General features: G+C 34.5%; 1 pseudogene; it reads right to left on the bottom strand.

Moving 5' to 3' along the window:
- Positions 1-3,089: 3,089 nt before the first annotated feature.
- Positions 3,090-3,256, bottom strand: LOC127675979 (uncharacterized; annotated as a pseudogene).
- Positions 3,257-27,129: the final 23,873 nt, after the last annotated feature.

Raw genomic sequence — 27,129 nt, forward strand, 5'->3', positions numbered from 1 at the left:
AAGACCTACATGGTCACATCTTTGTTTCGATTAGTTATATGCAATTATTTTGCCTCTACAAATAATAGGACATGCAATTGGTGAGCTGTTAAAATGACTGTAATTAAAGCAACACATGAGAAAAGGATCCAGTTTTGTGGATAGTTGTTTATTCTGAATTTTGCCCTTCAAAACAATTAAATTGTTGTTGTATACTTATATACTCACAGGGAATATTTGCAATATAATTTTAAGCAGGAGAAATTAGTGTTTTATAACAGCCTATTATGAAAACAAGCAAAGAGTCTGATCTCTCATTAGGTTGAGGAAACTGCTGGTCTCAGGAGGTGGATATTCTGTTATTTGCCTTAGTTAAGTAAGAATATATGGGAAAATCCCCTCCATTATTTTAGGCATGTAATGCTACTAGGAGTGGTAGTTAATGGAACATACTTTGGTACAAACATTTCTTAAATACCGAAGATGGCATAAATTTTACTGTGATCTTATTCCAACCTTAGCTTATTCTGTAATCTTTCATTATGTGGGTAGATTTTCTACTGCCAGTTTTTTAATTTAATGAAAATTCACAATGAAATTACATTCTAAATGCCTTTTTTAAAGTTTGGACAATTACTCATTATTTGAGTAGTTCAGTAGCCTTTAGTTTTCATCTGAATTTTCATCTAATTGGTAATGACCTTCAGCCAACTTCCTTCTCTCTCAAATTCCCTAATCACATTTCACAGCAGTACCATCCAACCGATGTCTTGGAAAAGCTACATGCTGAGATGCCAAAGAAATCCATGCAGGCCTGAAACACTTAAAGAGAACTAGAGTGGACAAGAAAAAGAAAAAAAAAAAAACACCCAACCTCTTCAAGAGTACAGAATGTATTGTTTCTGAAGTTATACCTCATTAGATGTTCAAAAGAGTTTTCTAAATTATTTTATGAAAATAATAAGAATTTTTCATTTCCAGAAAACCCAAGGTCAACAGGTTTTGCATGGCTTAATATCATTCCATAATAGTTACCAAGTTTTGGTGAAAATACTGTTTCCTATTTTTTTGTAGCTGCTACTTTCCCAATGATCAATTAATTGAAACATGTGGCATAGTCAAGGTCTATGCCAATCAACCTGTATCTGTAGGAAAGACAATTCAAAGAGATTGCTGTTACTCAGAAATGCATGCAACATTTTGAAAGAATCAGAGGGCTTTCAGGGCATTACTGCCAAGAAGAAAAGTTACCAGAGCAAATGCAAAAAACAGTGTAATGAAGCATTTAAATGATTTATCTGTATGCTACATTCTTGGTGTAATGGAGCTGGGACAGCTTGCTTAACTGCCTGAATGTTTCATATTTCATGGGTTGTTATGGAATTGTGTAGACACTAACTATATAATTCTCAGATCTATTTTTATTCAATCAAATTGTGCATAGTATTGTACATGTCCTGAATTTATATAATGTTTTCGATTGTGGCATTTTACAAGAAGAGAAGATTTTAAATGTGCCATCTGACTTGCAAGTATAAAGAGCATCTTTAAAATAATACTAGTTACTGAAAGAATAGCAGCAGACACCTTGTTTCTGGGAAACAAAAGAAAGATGATGATGAGCTCATTTGGAAACCTTATTCTGCACAGAAAGAGCTCAATTGTTACTGTTATGCTTTTACTGTCATAAGTCCCAAGCCATCTCTGTCTGGTCCCTCTCCAGCCAGGATCCAGGTGTCTATGCCTCTTAAAAGGAAAACAAGAAAGTACTTATCCTACACAGTGTATTTTGTTACAGTGAATTGATTAGTTTAAGACCCGTCCAAAGCAAATGAAAGGAAAAACAAAGTAAAAAGCCACCATCCTGAGGAGGCAAAAGAATAAAATCAAAATGAAGATAACTTCATCTAAAATGAAAATCTGATCTCAAAGGTGTACAGATGGGGAGGAATGTGTTTTTACGGTTTTATCTTGCTGGCTTGGGCTTCATGATTTCAATGCTTGTACTGCTGCTGTACAATTTTTAAAAAGTTCCAATTTAAGGATTTTTTCAATTTTGAAGCAAGGAATATTATAGTTAGCTTTGAAGAGCCAAATTCTTTGCTGTGAATTACTTTTTTTTTTTTTAAGTTTGTCTTCTGAAATCACATGGATTTTCTTTTTCTTTTTCTGTTGACTGTGGTTTCAGGGTAGACCACACAGTGCTGTTGATAAGAATTTAGAAATAATTCTGTTGGCTATTGGACCTCCTTTGCTTCTTAGTAGGGTGTAATTAACAGCTGAAAAATCCACTCAAGTATGAAACAGTTGTCCTATATTATAGCCTATGCACATTTTGATCAGCTGCCAGTTGAGGAGCCTTTGGGGCAAAATTTTACACTTTTCGCTCTTGGTTCATGTCCGTTACTGGTGCCTGGGGAAGAACAGACTTCAAGTTGCTGCTAATTAAAATGATTGCTCTGACTCCTCTCTAAGGACTACTCTTTCAGTTACAAAGTGCATGTGCAAATGAAGCACCCCAGGCATCAGGAAATTCTCTGAAAGCAAGTTAGAACTAGTCAGGGCTTGTCTTTAGACTGAGTTGCCATACAATTGGCACAGCTGGAGACTCTGTCCAAGGAATTCATCACATTTTATCTGATGAACCACTGTCTTGAGGAAGACTATAAGGGTTTTCTGTTTGTTTGTTTGTTTTTGACAAGTAATGATCCACCATAATTAAGGCAAGAGACATTGCCTTAATTTTCTCCTTGGAGATTTGATCATCATTGTCTGAAGCCAGGTTGACTTTCAGAAGACCCTGACTCAGAGTTTTTTTTAAAAAAACTTTTTATTGATTATTTGTGATTTTTTTCATCATGCCTCCTCTCCCCCCCATCCCACTCACCTCTCCTTCCCTTGCCCTCTACCTTTGCAAACCCCTCCCCCCACAACAGAGAAAACAAATATTGTTGTAGTGTGTCACACTGTGTTCCACAGTACACACTTATTTGCTTGCAAATAAATGTTCATAGCAATGACTCTTGTTCTGGTAGGAGGCCCTGTGTCATAGATATCCTGCAGCTTTGGAACAGGAAACCAGCCCCTTCATAAGCAGTTCATAGATGAGGTAGATGTTCAGATGGGCCAATTCAAAGCCCTAGATCTGAGCCTGAGAGGTAGCTGAGTTGGTCAGCCTGTCAGCTCTTTCTTGCATTCCCTCAGGGACACTAAAAGCTTTTTTAACTCATAAAAACAGATAGTACATTTGATCTTAGCCAAAAAACTGAGAAGAGATTTAAAGCTTCCTTTGAAAAATCACAGTTTGATTATACAAGATGTCTGGGAGACACCAAGGTGGGCCAGACTTCCCTCTTCCAATGGTAATGTCTTCTTGATAGATGACTGTTTTCCAGCATATCTATGTTCACTGTTCTACATTTGGTCATGACTAAAAAAATTAAAGTATTTTCTTTGTGTTCTTTTATTGAAGATAGATCATATTCTCACACAATATATCTTGATTATGGTTTCCTCTAGCCATTTCTGCTCCCAATTCCCACCTCCCTTCCTACCACATCTACTGACGTATTGCAAATAGGCCATGTGTAGTTTTGTTGCATTATCTGTTTTTCTTTATAGTCCACAAAGGATCCCCAGTATAATATGCAAAATTAATCAATAGCTGAACAACATTCAGATTGTCACATCAAAAGCATTGAAATACTTATATACACTGATAAGAGTTGTTACAATAAATTTTTAAAAGAACCCATTTTCATCTATCGTGCATCACTTTGTAGTATTGGAATAAAGTTATAATAATATTCCAGAAGTAGCCAGGGGGCTAACCAGCTTTTTTTCTATAGTAAATAATAGAGATAATTAACTCCTAATGAAAGAATGATAGCTTAGTTGCTGATATTTTGAGAGGTTTTTTTTTTTTTTTGGTTTTTTTGTTTTTGTTTTTTGTCTATGATCCAATGGCCCTATAGCCCCTGGCAGGACAGAAAATCACAGCCAGAGTACATGACAGAGTGAACCACTTTGCATTGTGAGCCAGGGAACAGAAAGTAACAATGTTTACTACGGTGTGTTATCATCCTTTTAAGAGGCATGATTACAGTGATTTAAAGACCTCCTCTTAAGCATCACCTCTTAAAGACTCTGGTATACCCCAATATTGCCTTCTTGAATATGAAGCCAAATGGACAACTGTAGAACTTTCATGAAAACAATATATGTAATTTGCATTGTTATGACAAAGTACCTGAAGAAATCAACTTAAAAGAACCAAGACTAATTTTGTCTTATGATTCAGAGGTTTTCAGTTCATAGATACCTGGTACTTTTGTCAGAAGCCTGTGGTGAAGCATAATATCACTGTAGAAAGTACACAGTAGAGCGGAGTTGTTTACTTCATGATGGCCAGGAAGCAGGAAAGTCAAAAAAGGGTTTAGAGGCAAGATAAATTACTAAAAAAGAATACCCCAGTGATATGCTTCCTTCAGCCAGGCCCCACTTCCTGATAATCCATTTGGTATGAATATATTTATGGATTAAGCCATTTGTGAAATTAGTACCATCATGGTCCAATCAGCTCTCAGTAGTGGCATCAGTTGGAGAGTAAGACTTGAACACAAGAGTCTTTTTGGAAGACACTTCATATCAATACACCATAAGAGATGTATCTTGAATCAATTAATTCAATGGGTTCTAAACATACCTCAAGCTAATGTCTCCATGATACTTTACAGTTGAAGATAGAAAAGAAAGTCTGCTAATTGGGAAATTATAATATTTCTGTGTTAAATAGGAATTGACTGTGTTGTTTAAATATTGAGCTTCGTATTATTAAGTAATTCTTAGAAGGATTTTTCTTTAAAATCCTGGGGTCTTCTAAGTACCTTAAAGTAATCAACAGAAGCCTTTAAAGGCTAAAATAAAGCTATCTCTTTCATTCTGTACATTTGTCCTGATTTTCTGGGTATAATAGGGAAATGTGTCTAACCCATACATTCAACTACTCAATTGACTATTCCTACAGATACAAACCAGGCCACAAAACATGAAAAATTCAATCAAGCCATTTATAATATAGTATGGTTGAGTTATTAATTAACTCATTAACATTATGCAATGTATCTAACTTCCAGTATTTAGATGAACATTTTTCCATATTCAGTTGCATATATTACATGTAATTTGCCAAATTCTACTAGTAAAGATTATCTGATCATAAGTATATAATTTTCAGAGTAAAAATATTAAAAAATATTAGATTAAAATAACTAGCTTTTATAATTGTAAAGCAACTCACTAGATGCCCTTCAATAGTTTGTACTCCATATATATAGTTTTGTTCTTTTGACATTTTGACATTTTCAAAACCCTTTAGCCTTCATTCTGTTGGAGATTGGTCTATTGACCTCAGAAGGTTGACTGTGGCAACCAGAGGGAGAGCTGAAACTGATTCCAATTTTTATTGTTTGAGTGTTCTTTTTACAGTGTTGCTTAGAATGCTAAATTTAAAAGATGGACTAAGAAAGAAAAATAAAAAACATTATAAATTCTTCCCTCTTTTTATGCTGAAAACATTTGACACTATAGGTAATACACATATGCATTATATGTGTATGTATAAGTTACATGTTTCTTGCTTTTTATTTATATGAACCAGAGTTGGATTTAGATTTGATTTGGTGGCACTTCAATGCTTTTATTAAGATAGCATTCTCTAGGAGATGAGGGAAACCTGTATCTTTCTATGGCTATTATATTGCTTAAAATATCATGAAAATGAGATGTGATAAAATATATATGTAAAACAAAGACTCTAAACATATTACTATTGAAATAATATCGTGGTATTAACAATAAAAACATAGCTTTAAATTCAATGGAGGAATATAAATTTTGGCCCCCTTTTTTGCTACTTGTAACTAATTATTTATCCTCTTCTAGTTGTCTTTTTACATCTATAAATCTGGGATAAACAATTTGTTCCCCAGGATATAGCAAGGGTAAAACACGATAATGTAAGTTTGTAGGTTGTAGATAAGTAATTTTGTCCCTTCTAAGAACCCCTGGCAATGTTTGAAGACATTTTTTTTGGTCATAACTTGGGGAAGAATTACTGCTACTGGAAAACTGATTGATGCCAGGGATGCTGATCAATGTCCTTTAGTATACACAGCAGCTATACAATAAGTTTGTGTGACCCAGCTTGAAATACATAGCATCACTTGGAGTATGGTAAATGTGAAGCCCACTGTAATATTTTATGGTATTTCCATAAGAATATATAAAAGGGCAATTTTTTTCTGGGAAGAAATGAGAAGAATTTTTGGGAAATTAAGTGCCAAAAAAAAATGCTGGGAAGATCCCAAGTATAACCATTGGGGGCCTTTGCAGGGCAAACTAAAATACTTATTTTAAAACTTCTTTTTGTTTTAAATGCCAATAATAAAGTGTTGAATTTGAGCTATTAAAAAGTCATGAGACCATTAAAAATTCCTTTTGGAAAAATGATGAGAGGACTTTACAAAAATTTAGCCTATATAAGCATATAGATTACTAGATTAAACATATTCAAGAGTATTAAAGCTATTAAGATTATTAGTCTGAAATATGATGCCAATGAATTTCCAGATCTATCTACCACTTCATAAGACATGTGAAACTCCACTAACTCAACAGTATAAAACTGATTTCTTGGCAAAGAGTACTAGCACAAAAGGTAACCCAACTATTAACTCAAAAGGTCTTTTCTGCCTCTGATATTCATGTTTTATCAGCTACTTTTAAAATAGTAGGAGGTAAAATGTCAGATAGCAAACAAGTTTCATGAGATCAGCCCATAAATTCAGTTACTTAGTCATTTTGGCAAAGACCACAAAAATTCACCAGTGCTTATTATTGTGAAAACAAAACAAAGGAGAGCTTTTAAAAGGACAATATAATCATTAACTTTAGTTTCTACCAAGGCAGGAAGCACATTTGACATTGAACATAAATTTTTCTTTTAAAATTAACAAACAAAACACCTGGAAATGGTGTCATAAAATATGATGATGCAAGTCACTCTAATAAATTCTAAGTTGAGTGACTATCCCATTGTTTTTGAAGTTTCCATACAACATTGATGGTATGAGGTTAGAATAATTTTGAAATAGTTAAGTATATAATGTTTCAGCACTTGAAAAACTATAAGGCAATGCAGCAGATGGGATGTGTCTGTATTTAGTACTCTGTGCTTTTTCTCCTCATATGAAAGCATTCAACAAGCAGCATCTCAATATATTAGAGTAAAACAAATTTGTTCACTGAACAAACTAGAATATGATGTCAATTCAGGTAAATGAGGCATCTGATATTAACAAAAACTAGGTTTTGTCTGACAACTAGTATAATACTCTGCTACTTGAATTGTCCATTCTCCCAAGGCATGCTAATATATTAAAGAGAAAATTATTAAGGTTTGATTTATATAAGTATCAGTGCATTTTATTCTCTAGATTTAAACCACACAGGTGAGTTCCTACATGCATCAGATTGTTATTCATAAGTGTAGATGCCTGTGTCCCTGACCCATCCAGCAGGTCCAGTTATTCCAGGGTCCTGAACAGGTGCTACCTGAGGGTCAAAAGGGGGGAGAAAGAAAGGGAGACCAAGCAATCGGTGTGTCTTTATGTCAAGGTTTCATTTAATGTGGGGGAGGCCAACGGGTTTTAAGGCTTACAGTGAAGGAATAACCTTCACAAAAGAACAAAGGAGGGAAGGGCGGAGACACCCCTGGCAATTGAAGCAGAAGTGAAGAGGTCATGTGGTGGGGACACCCGGAGTTAAGGCTGGCAGGAACATTCTGTGGTTAGCGCAGGAACACTTGTGGTATTCTCGGAATCTTCTCGTACTGACAGCTTATGGGGAAGGCTCTAGTTAATTGTTCTCATATTTTAGCAGCTACCACCTTAGGGCCGTGAGTAAGCATTAAATCTGAATAGCTCAGGACGGCTTCCCACATGTCCCTATATGTTAATGGTTCAACTTAGTAATTTTCAACTTCATGATGATACCCATTCAATAGGAATTGCACATGGATTTTTACTTGTTCTTAAAGCTAAGGTAGACTTGATTAGTTAATTACACTATGATGTGATTCCCAATAGGTTGTGTGTGTCACATTAAAAATTTAGAAATACTGAAAAATGTTGTCACACACATATACACTGTTCTGTGAGATACAATATGATGTTTTGTGTTTTCATGGAAAAATGAATATGGATTTTCAACTTGTATTATTTTAATTTAAATTTGGTATGTGAAAGAAATGGCTTCATTGTAAACTGAGGAGTATCTGTTGTACTGAATAATGGATTAAAATTTACAATTCCATCTAGAAGATTCAGTATAGAGTAGTGGAGTTTAGGAGAAATGGATATGCATATTTCCTTAAGAATCTTCTGTACTCAAGAAAATCTGTGGTTGGTTAGGTTAAACCTCTTCAAATTAGCAACTATGAATTGTCAAATGTTAACTGTCTAAATTAAGAAGTTTAATATGTGAAAGTGTTTTGAAGTAGAAGAAATTTATAATAATTTGTTCTATTTTCATCACCATTAGATGAAAGCCAGAATATGTTAATTAAAAGAAAATGTCTCTGAACCTACTATAGAGATGACAAGAAGAACATCCTAGTAATTTTCTATGATGGGAAAATTTGTCACAAAAGGAGGCATTGGGTTTACTCTTTTGTCATCCAAGAAGGCAGAAATAATGTTAACAGACAGAGTTAGAATGAATTAGGACTATTCTAAAGTGAGAAAGTCTTCCTTTGGAAAAATGATCTTCTCATTTTTAGAAGTTCAAATAGGGTGGACAATTACTCAGTCTGAAAATTGTGTAAGATATTAGGATTTTGGATTCAATTTGGGTTTTGTTTTAAAAATTCCATCTCTGAGATCTTTTATTGCAGTGGATAAATGATAGAAATCAGTGAGATTGCTGCCCATTTTTTTTAAACCTAAAACTGTAGTATCTCCCAAAATCTGTACCATGGGAAAATCTTACACAGTATATATTATTGGTAGGGGGGGTCACACTTTTCTTTAGCCATACAGTAGAAATACACTTGTGTTTAACCAGACTTTTTATACTTTGGCACAATGTTTCTAATTGAATGTAAGATAGATGGGACATTGAAATCTAAACAGCATCAGTAATGGCTTCTAATTATTTTGTTGTAAAAACACAGACATTCTCTTTCTTTTAATGGCTGTGTTTTCCTGCTGTTTCCAATTGCAACAGCTTCTTTCAGAAACAATGCAAAATATTTCTTGGCTAACCCCAAATGAGTGATCTATGCAGGGCATACTAAATTTTTTCCCAATATACATGTTAGTATCATCACTGAGCTTATCAAAATACCCTGTCATGGGTTTCACTCCAATTTTTCTGGCCCAGTGATGCTGAAAGCTGGGCATAGAAATATGAATTAAAGCATAAAGCCGTGAGGGAAGAGAAGAAATATTTCACAGAACCATTGTTCATTGAAACAGTTGATGAATGACTTCATGGATAGACCATCTTAATACACACACCATTTCTTAAATGAATGTAACCTGTTCCCTGTGGGCTGAGAATGATGACAATCACTCAAGTCAAGTCAAATAGCTTTGACCATAGCAGGAAATCTGTATCCAAATAATTGTGCCTATAACTCATTCCTTGGTGCAGCAGCACTGTCAATTTTTAGCTTAGCTACTATGGAGGTAAAATCTGTTGGTGATGTGAGGGACATTGAAGTACAGCCTTATTACAATGAACTCCAATGTCTAAAAATTTTTCTTATTTTGAGTTTGTACCATAGTAAGAGCCAAGATTTTAAGCTCTACTAGAAACAAAACAAACAAAAAGGCGTTATATTTTTGTGTTCATTTAATAACATGTCCATCAGTTTATGATTGATATAAAAATACATATTGTATTCAATATAATAAAAAGTGAAAATTAAAATGAACAAAAAATATGCATTTAAAATATGTAATGCAGGGAAGTTTCTAGCAAGAGAGGGGCCATATTTTGACAATCACTGGCAATTCCCTCTAGTATGTCTCTGATTACCTCAGATTGAGACTTATAACAGTTTCTGTCTATGCATAAGATTCTCAGCTATAATTATGCTTCATAAGAAACAAGCATAAATCTATCACATGGCTTTTGGAGCCAGTGATTATTTTTACATTCATTTTTTAGGATCAGGAGATGGAATCACAGAAACCTAATTACAATGTTTTATAGTGTTTCAAATGAAGACTTAATTACCTCTGTAAAGCAAAGATATTTGGCTTTTATACTGCTAAGTATTAAGGGATTCTTATGCAAAAGAATTTTTGATGATGTCAATGTCCTGAAATATCTAATATAGAAGTCAATAGGCACATGTTTTTATGTAAATAAAATACAATGCAATAAAATCCAAATTTTAGTTCAAACATACATAAATAAATGAGGATAGTAACTATTGTTTGGGGGATCAGAGATGTACATAGAAATTCTCAGGGATGTAATCTGAGAGGATTCACTTCAATTAAGGTGGACAATGAAAGAAATGAGTAGAGGAATGTTCCTGCCAAAGTACCTTTCATCTTTTTTTTTTCTTTGAGTGCCAGACCCTGGTCATTTATGTACTTACCATGCTTTCAATAGCCTTATATAATAAAAGTATGCTTCTACATTTAAGTAAGTTTAGCCTGTTTTCCTGTATATTTTTATTTACTGTCCCTCTCCTCTCAATCTCTTATTTGCAAAGAGTTATGTTTAATATTCACTTACTGAAAACACATATCCTTACAGCTGTAAAACAAACATAGAATATGTTCCATTACAGTTTTGGTGACATCCCTTTTAGCAGTAGGCCTTATAATTTCCATTTACCAAGTAATACTGCTTTATATCACATTATCAATTTTTTAAATGAAATATTCATTGACAATGAAATCTAAGGCACATTTAAGGGAGAAGAGGAAAATCAGATGCTATACTATGACACAAGAAAATGGTAAAAATGGAAAATGTCTAAATATGGCAAGATGTAAGAAGATTTTAACTAACCTATAAAATGTTACTATTATCTTCATCTTAATAGCAAATTTAGTTTTCTTTTCCCCTCAAAACGCATAAAATAATAGCATAAAAGAGTCATAATATTCAATGTTAGCATCCAGGGCTGAGTAGCCATTCCTCTGTTGAGGGACATCTGGGTTCTTTCCAGCTTTTGGCTATTATAAATAACGCTGCGATGAACATCATGGAGCACGTGTCCTTATTACATGTTGGAGCATCTTCTGGGTACATGCCTCAGGTAGAACTAAGTACAAGTTTCTGAGGACTCACCAAACTGATTTCCATCATCTGCAAATAGTGATAATTTGACTTCTTCTTTTCCAATCTGGATCCCTTTGACTTCCTTTAGTTGTCTAATTGCTCTAGCTAGAACTTGGAGTGCTATATTGAATAGATAGAGAGTGGGCAGCATTGTCTGGTCTGATTTTAGTGGGATTGCATAAAGTTTCTCTCCATTTAGTTTGATGTTGGCTAATGGTTTGCTGTATATTGCTTTCACTATGTTCAGGTGAAATTCTAAAGTTCAGTGAAGTTTGAGAACTTTTGGATTAGCGAAAGATGTTAAGGAAGGCTTCAGATTATTAAATACTAGAAAATCAAGGGGTACACGTAGTTATTCTTATTACAACATCCTTGTATATTTCCCTTAGCTATAGCTAATTTAACATGAATTTGCTGCACTTACTTTACTACAGTTTAGGTTGTTTCCATGATTACCTCACCTGCAAGGTCATGGTTGACAATACAGAAAAATCAGTATTTTTTTCCACAGCTAAGTATGAGTTATGCTGAACCTGTACACTCAGTAACTTTTTTAAAGATTCTTTGAGAAACCTGTTCTATTTTTGGTTTTATTCTAGAGGCATTGTTGAGACTCATGGCCAAATACTGGAAATCATTAATTTTTTTCTCTGAAAAGTTTATTTTAAAGGAAAATAGGACCTTGTAAGTACATTTCATATAAAGTAAAATGGTTGAAGATAGAGGTTGTTAATCAGGAATTTATTTCTTCCTATTTGTGTTCTTTGTTAAGACTCAGATTATTTTTTCTTATCCCTTTAATTTGCTTTTGGCCATCTTCACATGCTTCAGCCAGCAGAATAAGGTAGATATTATCAGTTCCAAGTCTGCATCTTTTACAAAGATCTATTTTTTTTCCTTACCACTGCCACAAAGGTTCATACCCACAAGAGTCTAGGCAGGAAGATGAAACCCATTTGAAGTCAGCAAACAGACTTGTATTGTGGAACAAAGCTGCCATACAAACCAAAACGCCAAAGAATCAAATTCCTGCTGATCTGCTGATCATCTCAAATTGCTCATTTTATCTTAGTATGCACCTAGCCTAATCTTAGATGATGAATGCTTGAAAGACCTAACAGGTTTCAATAGAATTGCAGATGCGTAAGTTGATCAAATGTTTGTTATACATATACAACTGAGTCTGTGATAACTGTTAATTGTGCCCATGTAAGTCATATTACAGAGTAAGATGGAGCCATATCAACAGTACTCTTGAATCTGTGGACTCAGAAAAGTATGCACAGGGCCTAGTATACATGTGATACACTGAATACCTATCCTGTTAATTATTCTCCTGATTCAACTACTTGTTTTGATTTTCCAAATGAAAATGATTCATTCATTCAATCAATGAATTCATCAATTCATCATTCATTCAATCATTCAATCATTCATTCAATGATATTCAAGGATTATAAAGAAACAGTCTTAGGTAAAATTGTTATTGGGAACACATATGAGTTATATTAACTTTACAGAAAAGAATAAGCTTTTAAAAGCATTTTGAGTGTCTTTGTATACTTTCATAGTTTAGGAATTTAGCTGCTCAGGAAATGAGGAATGACTAATTCACATGTGAATGACTACATACATATCTAATTATTGGAAAATTACACAAGAATATTTATTGTTGATGAAAATATGTCTCTCTATTTATTGTTAGATGAATAAACAAGTATTCCCAAGATGAATTAATAATATCAGGCTAAATTGACAGTATTTGTAATTAAAATGCAAAGATTAATTGAAAACCACAGTCAAATGAAGACAACACTGATGATGAAGTCACTGATTACAAATTGCTCCTTCAGGAATTTGATGGCATTCAAAATATATATACTTAGCATCATGTGTAGCATTCACATTTATCATTAAAGTACAAACCCAAATTTTGAATAGACTCCAGAAAATTTCTAGAAAATACAGTTTGGTTTTGATAATTCTGTTGTAGTAGATTGGGATGTTTTCATATTTTCTGGAGCTGCACTGTATCATGTGTCCTGAAGTTGTTCAGTGGTCATATAACAATAGGGCAAGAGAGACGACAATACCGAGAAAATGATCTATAATCAACAGAAAATGAATATACATAGGTATGATTATAAGAGTATCTGCTATATCAATAAGTATATACTTGAAAATGTTCATAAATGAAACATTTATATACTATAAGTATTATTGGTTTGTGACAAGGTATTTAATTCATGCCTGAAATAATGCTGTAGGTGCATTCATTATGGTCTTTCAGTGGAAGGTACTATCAACATAAATAAGACTTTAAAATTTTACTTTGTGTGTGTGTGTCTCTGTGTGCATGTATATGTTTGTGTGTGTGTGTGTGTGTGTGTGTTGGTAGGGTATGTTCATGTGCCCAGTATAGAGTGTTAGATCGCCTGAAGCTGCACTTAAAGGTGGTTGCAAGCTGCTCTACATGAGTGTTGTGAAATAAATTGAGTTCCTCTGCAAGAGCAATATTCTCTCTTAACTACTCAGCCATCTCTCCAGCCCCACAAATAAGACTCTTTTTTTCTTTTATTGGATATTTTATTTATTTACATTCCAAATGTTATCCCTTTTCCCAGTTTCCCCTCTGGAAACCCCTATCTTACCCCACCTCTCCCTTATTCTATGAGAGTGCTCCCCCACCCACCCATCCACTTCCACCTCCCTGCCCTGGCATTTCCACTACACTGGGACATCCAGCTTTCACAGGAACAAGGAACTCTTCTTTCATTGATGCCCAACAAGGCCATCTTCTGTTACATATGAGACTGGAGCCATGGGTTCCTCCTTGTGTATTCTTTGGCTGGTGGTTTAGTCACTGGGAGCTCTGGGGGGTCTAGTTGGTTGATATTGTTGTTCTTCCTATGGGGTTGCAAACCCCTTCAGCTCCTTCAGTCCTTTCTCTAACTCCTCCATTGGTCACCCATGCACAGTCCAATGGTTGGCTCTGAGCATCTGCCTCTGTATACAAATAAGATTCTTATATGAGACTAAGGGTTAAAACTTAAAAAAATATAGACAAAAGGAAAGAGAAGTCACCTCAGCAATTAAAGCCCTAAAAATTCACTTGAATAGTTTCAAGATATTATGTTGAATTTGCTAGATTTTTTGATACAATTACTACTTTTCAATTCTTACATAAAAGATTTTGCCATTCCAAGCTGGAAGTAAATGTCAAAGAAATATTAAGTAACATCAAAATGATATGCCCTTTTTTACTCACTATTCATTTTTCAAATAACTAAATGTTGGGTATTTGATTTTAATAATCTGGGCTCTAGAAGGGAAGCCACTTTAGTTGGACATTTATGCATAAATTTCAAAAATTGCAGAATGTAGTAGTATTAGATATCATTTTCTGGAGAAATGGAACCAATAAGCCACATGCACATATGCCCATATATCATATTTATTATGAACAGGGTGTTTATTAGCTTAGATTAGCTTGCACAATAGGAGTTAAGTAATCCAACAATGATATTCATATGTTCAAAAGGTAAATAATTTCATAGTTGTTGAATTCAAGAAGCTGGATGCTTTTAAATTTTATATACTTTCTACATGTGCATATAATTATAGCAGCATACTTTGGTCATTATTTATTTATTAGTCATTATTTAAAATAATTTCAACTTCGTTTTTCTACTTATTTTTATTATTTTATTATTTAATTAATAATATTAAATATTATTATATTTATTAATTTACTAACAAGGCCATTATTACAGAAATTCTTACTTGTTACCAATCTTCATCCAAGAAATGTTTATATGATCCTGGGTACAAAACTGGATAAAATAGAAATAAGAGTAATCATTAATTGACAAGTCAGAAAGAAATTTACTTTAAAATATGTTGGTATCTCTAAATTCTTTTGCTATTTCTTAAAGATGAAATCAAATTTGTAAAATAAAAATATGTATTGCTTGTTTATTTTTATATAAGGATTTTAATCTTGGGGATGGAAATTGACTCTGGTAGAAGAGTTGTGTTCCATTCAGTGTTAATGTGGCAACTCCCAGTGGTCTCTAACTATTGTCCAGAAGAATCAGCACACTCTTGTGGCCTGAAGGGGTACCAGGAATACATGGGGTACACTTGCAGGCAAAACTCTCATGTACAAATGTTTCTTTCAGAAAATAGTATTCAATCTTGACTTGATATATACCACTTACTACTTCAGAACAGAATCTGCAAAATTTTGCAAAAATGGATCAATATTTTGATTTTATATTTACCAATGCTGAGAGTGATATTTTACATAAATACGTAGTACAAAATAGCAAAAGTTATATTTAGGGACACTACAGACATTGCTAAAAATTGCTTCACGATCCCAAGCTAAAATTCATTGATTACTTTTAAATAAAATTTAATTCTGCAACACAAACCTTTAGAATCAAATAATTTCAACATAGTCCAACTCAAAGATGAAAAATTTGATATTTAAACAGTAAGCATCACTGGTAAGAAAGTAATAAAATTATCTGCTTTCCATCATTATATAATTATATTTATAGAACAGCAGAAAATGTTATAGGTACTGTAAAAACACCACAGTCCATGGTATAAATACTATTAAATGTGAGTTGAGTTGTTTAAGACAGGAAGCCTACCGAGGTGTGCTTGTGTTCTGCTCTAGTGGAAGGTTAAAGTTGTGGTAGCTAACTTGCTCATATCCTTAATTTATTATCAATTACTATTGCTAAATTCAAGAATGTACCTTATATAAATATGTAGTTGTCATTTTTACCAAAGCATGTTATTTCTGTCAAGTGTTCCTTTTTATCCATTTCTCCACTTGTATTCAAATTGGTATGACATCATGAATCTAGGAACATATGTATTTGCCTGAAGTGCAGTTTGTGTTTTGTTTTGATGGGATTCTTAAGAAGCTTCATCAATTATGTTTCAAAAGTACTTTGTTTGACATTGTTTCTGAAATAGAAACTTACTTGGTAGAGTTGTTGGTTCTTAGCATGTTGACAATATTTCTCCAGTATCTCTGAGCTTAAAATATGGCTACTGAAGTGGTATACTAGTTACATAAAGAAATTCATCTTTTATATCTGGCTGATTTTCAGATCTACTTTTTATTGCTTGGTCTTCACTAAAATCTGGGTAGGTATATGTATAAATTGTACATATTCTCAGGAAGCTTGTTGAGCTATCAGAGATTTGGAATTACTTTAATTACTGTTTGAAAATATTCAGGAATTTTGTTGTTAAGTGTATGCATTAGCTGTTTAGTGCTTTTTAGTGAATCAATAATAGAAGTTCTTACAATTCTTATTCTACAATTTAATTTTATTTTTATATTGTCCAGTTTTTTTAGAATATATTTGAAAGCATTTGTCTAAATCTATATTGTATTCAATATTCTTCATTTTACATTTTACTTCAAAAATTTCTTTTATAATCTTTGCCACGTTAGTCCAAGTTTTTCTTATAAGCATATATGTCATTAGCGTTTCTTGTTTTTGTCTCTAACTTCCTAAAATATTGCATTCAACAGTCTGTGGGTGATAATTTTAGTATCTGAAAATGTTTGGAAACTGAAATGAGTTTCATCTTGCTTATTCTCCTAGTATGCTTTGGCTCCTAATTTGCTTCATAAGTATTTTAATATGTGTTCCTATTTTTGTATTGACACTTTCCCTTATGAACTTTGGAATATGTTAAAGTCACCATTTATCAAATGTATTTACAAAAATGTATACATCTATATGCATGTATATAGATATTGTTATGACATGCAGTAGAAAATCTTGTTTGCTAGGTAGATATTCTAATATTTTAAAAGTTGTATAACAATTTAAACTTTCTCTGTCAGGGTATGAACACATCTTCTCATATTCTTGGTACTGTTTTATACTTCCTCCTAATTATCTTGGTGGTAATTCAGCCATTATACCTTCTTTTATTTGTTTAAAATGACCAGTTGTTAAGTGAGATTAGTGATATTTTTCATGTATTATTTGATCAGAAGACATTTTTTCTCTTTCGATTTATTTCAATTCCTTATTGTGTTTTTGGAACCCTTTCCTTAATGATGCTAAGGTATTTTAACAACTTACTCTTGAAAATATTTTTATTAGTTGTATGTGTATCAAGTATCATCTCATGGTGATTTCATTTTATTTATAGCTTCTTTAATGTTGAAAATATTTAAAGCTGAAAATGGTGGTTTATCTAAGATTTTCCTAAGGGTCATGTATTTTACACTCCATTATTATGTCATGTTATTTTGCTTTTTTGAATTAAAGATTTAGGACAACAGTGAGTTTGATTACAAAATATTAGTTGTACCTACCAAAATATACTTCCTAGAGACATGAAAGCAAACTCTAGGCAAGTCATTCTTTAAAACTTATCTTTGTGAAACATCAATTTTCTTGATATGTGAATGTAGCCTTTTTATTCTATTCAATTAGCCATTATCATTTCACTACTGTCAAACAGTATTGATTAATATATGTATATTTAAGGGAGTTATTTATGTCCTTCTTAAAATCCTCTATCATCATCATGAGATGGGATTTTAGGTGAGAATCTTGCTTTTCAGGTGTGTTGGGGCTATCTAGGACTTGCTCTTTTGGGAGAACTGGGTTCTGATGATGCCAAGTAGCATTGTTTTCTGTTGCTTATGTCCTTGTGCTTGCCTCTTACCATCTGGTTATCTCTGGCATTAGCTGTCTCTGACTGGAGCCTGTGCTTCCTGTGAGCCTGTGAGCCTGGGTGTGTCAGAACTCCTGGATATCAAGCTGCCTCTGGTGTGATTGGGGTGAAGAGGGACATAGCATGGGGTCTTCTCCCAGGCACAGATTCAAACAGGAAGGATCATGTCCCTGGCTGGGTGGGTTCCTGTGTTCGCTGGGTCCCAGGTTGGCCCTAGTTAGACTAGATATTGCGGCTGTAGTGGTGGACTCAGTAGTTGATTCTGGATGTGTCAGAACTCCTGTGGGTCACGCTGTCTGGGTATGATTGGGGTGTGGATGGCTATAGAACAGGTTCAGCTCCCAGGTGGTGAGGAACACCCTGATAGAGGCAGGATGGGATATGTGCTTTGTGGAGAGGAAGCTGGAAAAGGTGGGGTGGACAACATTTGAAATGTAAATAAATAAAATAACAAATTAAAAATATATATGTATTTAATCATCCTTGTTAAGTACCAATAGAAGAAAGGATTTGACTTTATCCTTTTTTAAAATTTTCTAAATTTATTTTTGTTTTCTTTCCTCTTCTTTATAAACTTGAACCAACATGCCAGTTTTTATCCAAAGGAATCTATCAATGTATATTAACTGCATAGACTTAACCAAGATAAATTGCTATCTTCCACTATAAAATTTCATCATCTCATAATATTGTGTTTTTCTAGTCCTATAACCTTTTATATCTTTGAAATCAATTTTGAAAAAAATCCAGAAAGATTATTGTACTAAATTTCCTAGTTATTTCTTAATTTATAATTTTTCATCTTTGCCAAATGTTTATTTTTCAGATATAAAATTTGTGTCATTTTAGTTTCTTTAATTTTTTATTAGATATTTTTTTATTTACATTTCAAATGTTATTCCTTTTCCTGGTTTCTCCCCTAAAAACCCCTTATACTATCACCCCTCCCTGTGCTCACCAACCCACCCACTCCCACTTCCCTGACCTTGCATTCCCCTCCACTTGGGCTTGGAGTCTTCACAGGAACAAGGGCCTCTCCTCTCACTGATGTACAGTAAGGCCATCTTCTGCTACATATGTGACTGGAGCCATGGGTCCCCTCCCCCTCCATGTGTACTCTGGTTGGTGGTTTAGTCCCTGGGATCTCTGAGGGTTCTGGTTTGTGCACATTGCTGTTTATCCTATGGGGCTGCAAATCCCTTCAGCTCCTTCTGTCTTTTCTCTAGCCTCTCATTGGGGACACTGCACTTATTCCAATGGTTGTCTGTTGGCATCTGCCTCTGTAGTAGTAAGGATCTGGCAGAGCCTCTCAGGAGAGAGCTGTCACGTCCACCTTCACCAGCAAAGAGTACGCAACACCAAGGAGTTTTTTCCTTTAATGGTTTATTCGGGAAACCTTGAATTAAGCTTATTTCTTCTTTTGGCTGCCCCAGGCTCTCTGCCAGCCTGACCTTATAAAGCCTAGATAGCCTTATCTGCCCAGGGAGATAACCAGCCATTTTCTCATAGGTGAACTCAGTGAGTTCTTCATTGCATGTAAGTGAGATAAGGAATACAGCACACTGGGCATGTATTCCAGTGATTTACTACCAGGGAGCTGCATGTGGCCAGCGCCATCTTGTAACAGAGAAGAACAAAGGGTGGCTCACTACAGAGAGCTATATCAGGCTCCTCTCTGGAAGCACTTGTTGGCATCCACAATCGTGTGTGGGTTCGGTAACTGTATATAGGATAGATCCCCAGGTGGGGCAGTCTCTGGATGACCTTTCCTTCAGCCTCCATACTTTTTCTCTGTATCTCTTCCCATGGGTATTTTGCTCCCCCTTCTCTGAAGGATGGAAGTATACAAACTTTTGTCTTCCTTCTTCTTGAGCTTCATGTGGTCTGTGAATTGTATCTTGGGTATTCCAAGCTATTGGGCTAATATCACTTATCAGTGACTGCATACCATTTGACATTTTTTTGTGATTGGGTGATCTCATTCAGGATGATATTTTCTAGTTCCATCCATTTGCCTAAGAATTTCACGAATTCATTTTTTCAATAGCTGAGTAATACTTCATTGTGTAAATGTACCACATTTTCTGTATCCATTCCTCTATGGAAGGACATCTGGGTTCTTTCCAGCTTCTGGCTATTATAAATAAGGTTGCTATGAACATAGTGGAGCATGTGTTCTTATTACTTGTTGAAGGATCTTCTGGGCATATGCCCAGGAGTGGTATAGCTGTGTCCTCAGGTAGTACTATGTCTAATTTTCTGAGGAACCACCAAACTGATTTACAGAGTGGTTGTACAAGATTGCAATCCCACCAGCAGTGAGGAGAGGGGGTGTAGAGACACTAGAAGAAATGGTTAAGTTCATAAAAGCATATGACTTACTAAAAGCCAAGGCTAAACAGCTTAAATACACCTATGATATTGAATGAGACTGGAGGAACAATTAAGTCTCCTGCCAAAGAAAAGCCTATAATCAGACAGGTTCCTGATAAAATTCTACCACACTTCTTTAATGAAGAGTCAACAATGATATATTTCAAACTGTTCCACAGAATAGAAAAGGAAGAAATATTATTGTCCTTTTTTTCCTGCAAAGTCAGTGTTACTTTGATACCCAAGATAGATAAGGACATAATAAGAACAAAAATAAAATTATGGAGCATCAGGAATTATCCTACGGATTAGTTCAGTACCTCTTGGTTATATACTCAAAGGGATCTTTAAGTCATAATCACAGAGATACTTATACATCTTTATTTATGTTCTATTTATAATAGATAAGAATTAGAATCAGTCTAAATATCCATCAACTGATGAATGGATAAATGAAAATATGGTACATATACACAATGGAATTTTATTCAGCTCTAAAGAGAACTGAAATCTTGTCTTGCAGGAAAATGGATGGAAATGGAAACCATAAAGTAAAATAAGCCATACTCAAATGCAAATACTACCTTCTCTCTCATATGCAGATCATAGATTTTAATCACACACACACACACACACACACACACACACACACAGACACACACTCAACTGTATGCTAAAATCTAGATCCAATAGCAACCAACTTCAACATATCACTTCAACTACAGGTTTTGAAACAAGTTTCTGCCTTTGCAATGAATAATCAAATTAGAAATGACAAAATAAATGTAAAAAGGAAGTATTTTCCAGATTGACTAGAAAAATTAAAACCTATTCTTGTCTCATGCTTTACCTTCAAAAAGTGCTTATCAAATGTTTGTTTTCCCCAGCTACACATGGTCTTTGTCAATTAGTATTGTCATATCTGAGAAGAAGCCAATTAATATCTATATCCTTACACTTCTAATCAAGGCTGCCCTGTTAGTGTTCTGTTGAATGAATTGTTGCTGATTAACTGAAAATTAGTCAGTGGAGCTAACGGTTTTCTCTCCAGCACCCGTGGGTCCATAAAACGTTCATCTACATTAAGGACAGTTAATTATGGTGTATGAATTTGCCAGTAGACTGAGCTTACTGAGTCAATGTGAGGAGCTCAGGTTGAGGGTAGTTGATTTGATACAGCCTGGCAGATCTCTCTTTTAAAGTCTGCTCTTTTCCTCCTAGCTCATGTCTCTTACAGGCATTTCCAGAAGGTGATGTCTGGCAGCTCTTTCACTCAGCTTACAAGAAAAACTCCCCAGTGTATCACACAGGGAAGAACAAAATAAAAATCTTTTGTCACTGGTAAACCACATCTTACTCTGGTAAGCATTATCATTTCTGGGCTTAATAAAAAATCATTATAATTTTAATGTGCTTTTAAGTTGCTAAAGTACATTGCAACCAGCAGAGATGATGCACTTGAATATGCCACTCAGGTTTTATGCTGCATCTGTCACAAGGTGATGAACAGCTCTGAAGATGCTATTCTAGATTGCTAGCCCTTGCACTCTCAAGAGAATGAAAAGAAAGTAGGGGAAAAATTCAGTAATAGTACTAAAGAGCATATTTAACTCAGTCTGACAAAAAACGATGGATGTTTAGTAAAATGTCAAAGGGAGAAAGTGCATATCTAATGACTTTGCAATGTTGGAACTCGGGTTGCCTTTTTGCAGACCTCAAGCTGTAGTTTTATACATGAGGGTGCTTTTATACATGGCAGTGATTATATCGTACCGGTACTTCAGTTCCTAAGTCCCATGAAAATGATTTAAGATAGATCCTTCTCTTAATGCAAGGTGTGAAGGCTGGCCTACCTTAAAGATGTATTTTAGATCTATTTAGCATATTTAAAATAGAGACTGCCTAGCATTTCCTCACATATAATATTCATTTGCATTCTAAAAGAGGAAGAACTAGAATTCTGGAGTCACATAAACTGTTTTGCTTAAGGCTTGTTCGTAGTCTTCCATTTCTCTTCACTGTGCCTGCCTTATCTTGATGCACATGGCTACAAAGCATTACTGAAGTGGTTTATTTTAAAAGGGGATTGGGGAAGTTCAGGGAGAGATCTTTCCATTCAGTTTATATTTTAGTGTTTTGTGCCAAAGAGATTGTTGTTTAGAGATGTAAAGTTAAAACATCAGAGACTTATTTTAGGCTGGGTAATATTAAATACAATTTCTCCATTGGGGGGAAAAGATGATTGGTGATAGAAAAACTCAACAACCCTCTTTGTTCCTGTTTAAAACATTCCTTCAAGTGAGGAATATGCAAACTTAAAAATTGTTGCAGATGTTTTCTAGCATGGCTGTCTCTGAGAGACCCTACAAGCAGCTGACTTACACCCAACCATTGGACAGAAGTTGGGGAGCACTTATGGTTGAATTGGGGGAAGGACTGAAAAAGGTGAAGGGGAGGGAAATCCTTGAAGACCAGCAGTTTCACCTAACCTGGACCCCTTGGAGCTCCAGAGCCTGAGTCATCAACCAGGCAGCATACAGGGGTTAGTCTGAGGCTCCTAGCACATATATAACAGAGGACTGCCTGGTCTGGCCTCAGTGGGAGATGTCCTTAAGCCTGGAGAGACCTGATAACCCAGGGAGGGGGGAGTCTGGTGAAGAGAGCACCCTCTTAGAGGCAAGGAGGAGGAGGAGTGGGCTGAGGAGGGGGGGCTAGGAAGAGGGCAATGGCTGTAATGTAAATAAATAAAAAAATGGACAAAAACCAACCAAACAAACAAACAAACTAAAAACTAAAAAAAAAAAAGCCTAACAATGTACTGTTTATAACGATGTTGCAGATGTGAGCAAATTAGAAATTACACAAATTTGTTTTTGTTTTGTTTTGTTTTGTTTTGTTTTTGGAACTACTTGTAGTCTGTAGTGTAATGTCTTTAATAGCCTGCCTAGATATTCACTAACAGAAATAGCTGAAAAACCTGTCAATCTGTCTATTTTTGCCCTTTCCAAGACAGGCATGAGACCAGGGGAATGAATGAATTAATGAGGATTTCAATTAACCTAGCTTGGTTGAACCCCTGACTTTACCACTGATGGTCTATGTATTATGATTTATGTATTTTCTCTTGATCAGACCTTTATGCAGCTTTCTTTTTAGGACCTGTTATATTTGAATAGCTTACCTCTCTACACAAAATATGACTTAAATTTGGCTAATAAGATTTGGCTACTTCAGGCTCAAAGTACTAGTTGAAGAAGAATGAGAAAGAAAACAATAGAGTGTTTAATGTCATAGTCTTATCCCCCTCCTGTGAACTGCTCAACAAAATTTAGTTAAAATTAACGAAATGATCCATTTGTTACTGGCCTAAGATGTCAGAAAAAATTTAAAAATCTATCTCAGGAGTCGTCAAACTGTAGTCCACTGGCCATTTATTCTTGCTAGCTCTTTTTGCAAATAGTTTTACTGGCATACAGTCATGCTTTTATTGTTGATGTATGCTGCATACAACAATGGTAGAATTGGATAGTAGCTTTTAGCTTTGGGTTAGGAAATAGAAAACAATGACAGCAAATTCTAAGATAATCTGATAAAATTTCACAGAGTAACCTAGAAGTGGAATTACATTTAGCCAGGTAGGAGTGTTGCCTATTGGCTTGCTCACTGTGGTTTACTCAGCCTGCCTTCTTGTAGTTTCAAGGACCACCATCCCAGGGGTGCCACCGGATGCAGTGATTTAGGCCATCCTGAATAAATCATCCATCACTGGCACCACTGGCTTGCCTACAGACTGATCTGATTGGGGGAGTTGTCTCAATTAAAGTCCCCTGTTCTTAAATGACTCTAGCTTGTGTCAAGTTGACATAAGAGCAGCCAGTATACTAACCAATCTTGTGCTCTGAAGAAGCATGTGTCCATGAGCAGAAAAAAAGTCCGTGAAGCTAATTGTCGGAATAGAAACTATGAATTTCAAAGAGATATGAACAGAATTCTTAAAAAATGATTTTATCCTTTAAATTATGTGTATGTGTAGGGTACTTGCATGTTATTGCAGGTACCTACAGAAACTACGGATGTCAGATTCTCCTAGAAATGGTGTTATAAGTTATTGTGGGCCACCTGACATGAATGCTGGGAATCAAGCTAAATTCCTCTGGATGATCATACTGAACCATTTGTTCAGTCCTTGAAAAGCGTTCTGAGCTCCTATCATATATGCATATACACTAGCAGAGGCGTTATAGCTTAATGAACCCATATTTTGAGTTTTCAATATAGAATCCATAATTAAAATTAGGTTAGTTATTTATATAAGTGAAGTAGAGTTTTTATATTTTGAATTGTACCTCTCCACATAGTTCTATTTGATTGGACAAAACAAAGATCTCAAAGCTTTCTTCATTGCTTATTTATTGCATTAGTAATTGGTAATCTTTAATGATACAATCTTTTGAAGCAATACTGAAATAGTGATAGGTTTGAAAACACAATATTGTTCATAAAATTTACTGAACTACATTTGGGGAAAGAACTTACTTTATGCACCAAAGTGGTACCATTTCTTAAAATGTCCCCAAGATCTGTTTTCCATGTAAAGTAGGTGCTTAATAACAAATCTTGAATATTGATAGGATAACATTTAACATACCTAAAATATAATAATACAGGTCTATAAACTATATTCTTTTGGACTTGAAATTTAAAAGAAAGTATTCAAAAATAAAGGTATGAGTTGAAAGAGAGAAAATATTGTGAGTCACTTATGGAATCAAACAGATTAATTGCTGGCTAACAGAAAAGAGAAAAGCGAGTATAAACTCAATTTCTAATTATCTAGTAATTTAATTTCTTAGTTTAAATGTTTAATTTTTTATCTTTTCTTGTTTACTCTTTAAATGCCAAGATGCTGTACTTTAAAAATGTCTGTAAAGAAGCCATTCATGTTGGGAAATGCCACCATATAGTCCTTTTTCCACTTTCTGGATACAGTGTAATAAAACTATACCTTGACCTATTTATGTAGGTCTCCCAAATTCCACATATTATACAAACTCACATTTTTATTTTTCAAATTTCTATTATATATACTACTATATAGACTTTTCAGATATGTGTACCTGCTAGAATATGCACTTTCCTGGCAGAATAAAACACACTGTAGATTTTTCCACTTTTGTCTATAAGTCTATGAAAAGATCAATTGGAAAATTTAGGCTGTAAAGGAAGAATTCTACTTAGTATATGAAATGTAATAATGGGTTGGAATACGTTGTTTTGAGTTCCAATTCAGGCTCTATGTGTTTTGTGATTTTAGGGTAAAGAAGTGAGTTCCTTGCTACATTTAAATTTTATTTTATTTAGTCACATTAATATCTGTACAGTTATTTTTTATTGCTCATAAATTGAAAACTAAATATGTTTTCTTTAATAATGATATATCTTTCTAAGAGGTTTTGTGAATTCACATGTTCCCAGCAATTTTTATTGTTTTGTCTTACAAAACATGTCTTCAGAGTAATTATTTATATTGTAATTCTTCTTTGCTACAAACTCTTAGATTACTCACCTACACGAGGCACGAAAAATAACTAATAGGAGAGTACAGTGTGGCTGAATAGAAGCGCTAACCACTTCATTCACAAAGAAACTTGAAGAAACAAGAGAGAACATTGGCAATCAGCTGCAGAGAGACTGGAATCTAGATAAGATTTACAACCCTGGGACACAAGCCTCTTAAGAGAAAAAACTAGCTTTTGCCATGACAGTAGCATGCAAATTACATGAAAATTTAATTTAATTTTTTCATGGCCAAGGAATTCTCCACTGTGTAAATGTACCACATTTTCTGATTTATTTATCCATTGATGGATATCTAGACTATTTCCAATTACTGACTATTATGCACAGAGCAACAATGGCTGAGAAAGTATCTCTGGGATTGGCCATAGAATTCTTTGGATAGCTGCCCAAGTGTAGTTGGTATAGCTGGATCTTGGGGTGATCTATTCCCAGTGTTCTGAGAAACCACCACCCTGATAGCTATACATTTTATACTCATACCAGCAACGGATAAATATTCCCTTTATTTTACATCCTCACTAGCACAAAATGTCATCTATTGTATAAGATGAAACATCAAAGCAGTTTCTATTTGCATTGCCCTAATGAGTAAGGATGGTGAACTTTTAAAATTTTATTTATTGAATATATTCTTCATTTACATTTCCAATGGTAAAACCTTTCCTGATATCTCCCATCCCCAAAGACCCCTCCACCCCTCCTCCCAGCCCCTGCCTCCACATATATGCCCCTCCACCTGACCCACTCCCACCTTCCTCCTCGATTTCCCTTTGTTGGGGCATCTATTGAGCTTTCACAAGACCATGGACCACTCCTCTGTCTGATGCCTAACAAGGCATTCCTCTGGATGGCGAACATTTTTAAGTGTTTTTTGGCCATTTGAGTTTTCTTTTTTCTTTGTTTTTCTTTTGTGAGAATTATCACTTTAGATCTGTACCAAATTTTTAAATTTGGTTATAAGTTTTCTTTATATCCAGTTTTTTTGTCATCTTTTCCCATTCTATGTACAGGGTGCCATTTTGTCTGAATGGTCATGCCATTTGCCATGTAGATTTTTAGTTTCATGAAGTACCATTTATTAATTTTGGGTCTTAAGCTTATAGTATTGGT

This window comes from Apodemus sylvaticus, chromosome X (assembly GCF_947179515.1).
Source record: "Apodemus sylvaticus chromosome X, mApoSyl1.1, whole genome shotgun sequence".
NCBI lineage: Eukaryota > Metazoa > Chordata > Mammalia > Rodentia > Muridae > Apodemus > Apodemus sylvaticus.